This window comes from Capsicum annuum, chromosome 8 (assembly GCF_002878395.1).
Source record: "Capsicum annuum cultivar UCD-10X-F1 chromosome 8, UCD10Xv1.1, whole genome shotgun sequence".
Lineage (NCBI taxonomy): Eukaryota > Viridiplantae > Streptophyta > Magnoliopsida > Solanales > Solanaceae > Capsicum > Capsicum annuum.
The window spans coordinates 150,415,001-150,419,013 of record NC_061118.1 but is presented as its reverse complement, the minus strand read 5'-3'; the positions used below and the strand labels follow the sequence as shown (position 1 = coordinate 150,419,013).

At 36.0% G+C, this 4,013-nt stretch overlaps 1 pseudogene; it reads left to right on the top strand.

Annotated features, from left to right (window-relative positions):
* The first annotated feature begins 3,085 nt into the window (after positions 1 to 3,085).
* The window catches only part of LOC107879292, a 51,078-nt pseudogene continuing 50,150 nt past the window's right edge, over positions 3,086 to 4,013 (top strand).

The following is a 4,013-nucleotide window of genomic DNA, read 5'->3' as shown; positions in this document are numbered from 1 at the left end:
AGAGGAGAATCAAAATCTAAGGCAGCAGCTCACTCAGTTACAAGCAAAAAATTGAGTAGCTCAAGACAATAGAGATTATGTTTGGGAAAACTACTAGGAAAAGGTTAAAGAGCTTAAATCGGAGACTTTGTTAACAACTATGCTAAGGGAGAAGCTCTATTCCGAGGAGATGGACATAAAGCAACTTCAGGCTGATCTAGCCGTAATAGCTAGAGGTAACGACATTCTCAAATGTAAAGTGCAAAATGCGCTGGATGCTCTTTCTTATGCCACATCCAAGTTTAAATATCTTGAGCTTCAGGTAAGCAGGCAATGTTAAGATCTCATTGCAACGGAATAGTTTTTATTTTTCAACTTTGGATACCTCGTCTTCATATATGATAGCCTGTTTGCATGTTACTCTCTCTGTATTAGCTTTCTAATTTTGTTTGATTTTAGGTTCATCTTTGTTCCATCTGAAGTTCATGGTTTTCTTTATGAACTTGTATACATGAGTTGCTGGCATGTGGTAGTCTTCTGTGAAATATCTGATCGCCTTAATGTGTAATCACTTGAACCAATCAAGAACATGATAAACTTTATGATATCCTCAAACCCATTGATCTGATTGTGCTCTGATGTGGTAAAGTTACCCGAAGGGGTTTCGGTAAGTTTACTCGTTCATCTGACTTAATTCTTGGACAAGGTCACGAGTTATCTACTGTTAATTTTAACAGTTAAAAAGGATTCATGATTTACTTGAACTTCTAGGCTATGAGTTTGCTTTGAATTTAAGATGAAATGTTATTGGTGATCTTTGTGTCTTTCTTGTTTTTTCATGGTTTACGGTTGATTCTAGCAAGTGCTAAAAAAGGATGGAAATATCAACCAGCTCACTAATGATTTGTGAGAATGCATGAAGGAACTTGGTGTTATGAAGGCGATACTACCAAAAGTGTTTCAGGAGAGGGATTTCATGTGGGAGGAAGTTAAGAGCTACAGTGAGATGAACATGCTGTTGAATTATGAGATCAACATATTGAAAAGGAAGGTAGATACCCTCGATGAAGACTTTCTTATGAAAGAGGGTCAAATCATAATCTTGAAAGACTCGATAGGCAAACCTTTCAACCTTCTTGCAAGTCCTGATTCTCTGTTAGAGTGATGGATGCTAAATGGCCAAACTACAATTCATATTTTGTTCATTGACTATAGTGTTCATACTTCTCCTATACTTACTAATTTTACTCTTATTCTTTTCCCCCTTTGATATTTGTTAAATAGAAAGTTTGCTTCTTTCTTTTGCAACCTTTTTGAATCTCCAATTGTAAACATTTCTTTTACTTGCTGGTGATCAAGACAATGAACTTCTTTTGCTTCATTTGGTTTTGTAAGTATTGGCCGTTTTTTTTCTTAGGAAGTATTTAGTGAGGATCGGTGCTACCATTTTCTTTTTGTCTCTGAGGTAGAGGTATGGTTTGCATATATTCTGCCCGAATATACATCAGGTATGTTGTTGCTATTGTATGGAGATTGTGTGTATAATAACAATCGTATATTTGATGTTGGGCCATCCACACTTTCATTCCTTGCAGGGGAAGCTTACTAAGTTAACTTCTTATTGATGTATTCTTTCACTAAGGTTGTCACTGGGTAGCTACGAAAAGCACTTGTCTAACTGGGTAGTTCATGTTCAGTTTGTGCATATATTAAGTAACGTCCAAATTTTTAACCATATAACTTTACCTCAAATTGGTGCATGGACCAGAGCTGCTCTTAAATATGGTCGGTTGGCAGACTCTTCCATTTGATCTGCAATCAAATGCCTGCTTTGTCTCAGTACATTTGATTCTGTTGTGCTCATTCACACATGGTTTATGCCAAGTATGTGAGACACATACAGAAGCCTCTAGTTTCATCTTCTTTATATAGTTTTAAACTTTATTTGACTTGCTATGAGGGAGTTCCACCCTGCCCTCTGATCATTCTTTCAGATACCCTCTTTCATTTTCCTCTACCATTTTTTTAATTTTCCTTCTAGTACCTGATGCTTCACCTGCCACATTAAATGTTGTTTGCACATTTTTAAACTATGCATTGCGTTCAATTTCAAAAAATGTAAAAAACTATGCACTACATTATAGAGCATTTGGATAATTTTTTGGTATGTCAGTATGTTCTTTATGTTTATGGTTACATCAAGCAGACATAGTTATTATGAAGGTGGAATTGGTTTCTGTACCATTTTCCTTTTGCGTGTAACTTCTGAAGTTATTTGGGATCCATTATTTATATGTCTATAAGAGTCTTTGATGTATTTCCTGATAATGTTTATGCTTACATCAAATAAACATAGTTATTATAAAGGTGGAATTGGTTTCTATACAATTTTCCTTTTGTGTGTAACTTCTGAAGTTATTTGGGATCCATCATTTGAGAATTTTTGATGTCTTTCCAGATATTAAACTTGTCATTTTTTCTTTAACATGTCTAATCTCCTGTATACCTGGCTTTCTGATCTTTAATGATGCAAACAATTTCCCTTCAAGAACTTGCACTTACCTAATTCCTAGTAAGACAGTCTTTGAATCTTATATGCTGAAAGATGCCTATTGGTCGTTAGTTTTTTTGCCAGGAGGTTGCATTTGAAGGTAGAAGCATACATGATATTGGTAAAACCAGCAAGCACCATATTTTTTTGAAAATGATAGCATATATACTATGTGGGCAGTATTTTCTTTACAAAAATGAGCCTCTCTGTGCTTTACAAGGCCTCCAAAGTTGCAAAATGGATTCAGCACCCTCTACAAGAAACTCTTAACATCAAAATAATAAGTTATCTGATCTTATCTGCAACAAGAATGACGAGCACTGTGTTCAGTTTGGAGCTTGTCCCTAAGCTCGTCTAGACTTATCCTTATCTTCATTGCCTTCTATTTGCTTGTTATCTTTGTTCTTGCTAAAACCTGCATTTGAGAAGCTTGTGTTGTTGTCTCAAGTTATTGTTTAAGTTTTCTTTCCTTCATGCAGTGCATCAAAATTCAACATGTGGTGCTGCTGAAAATGTTGGAACTGCTGCAAAACCTAATGGCATAATGCATGCATAATGCATGAACCTGTACGTGCTGATAGACCCAATGCATTCAGTAACAACAGCTCATCTGTTCACTCTTGCATACAAACAACAGTTGATATTCCTTCTCAAACAGCAGGTCCATCCATGTTTGAGCTCTTGGACCACGCTCTTGTTGGGCCTAGGCATGAAGGTGGTGTTAGAGTGGGTGAAAGTCCCACATTGTTGGGGAATGAACTGTCGGTCTTCTTATATAGACTTAAGCAATCCTCCCCTCATGTGCTAGCTTTTGGGGTTGAGTTAGGGCCAAGATCCTTTCTTTACACAATCAACCATCTTTTCTTACATTGGAAACGGACAAAGCAGCTGTAGAGAATGTTTTCAACCTGAAGGGGATCAGGTGGGTAGAACCTGGGAGCATTAAAAAAGTACTAAGCAGCTGGAATGGGGATGTAAATGTAATAAAGGAGGACAGATGGAAAATTGTTCAACATGTATATGGTGGACAGTTTGGACAGAAAGAAACAAGGGTTGTTTTGAGGATGTCCAGAAGATCAACATGAATAGTTTAGCACTTCTTTATTTTTGGTGTAAAGACGATGATTAGCTCTAACAGAAGACATCATTGATGTGCTAGACTGTTTATAGGCAATAGAAAGACAGAGTAAGATGTAATACTTTTTGTAGGGGGACATCATTCTTGTTGGCTAGGGATTTGAACAAATATGGGAAGAGCTCTATATAAAGAACAGGGATGACTAATATGACAACTCTTTTTTTGGATGGAACATAATTTTTGTTATAAGATATGGAAGATATGAAGATAGGCCAAAATGTTCTCAACTAACAGACTTTTAAAATTAATTTAAGTCTTAAAATTAATTAACAGTAGATCTTAAAATCCCACTGCTAAGCAAATTAATTTAAATGTTGCTTTAGATTAGAAAGTCACCTTGTTATA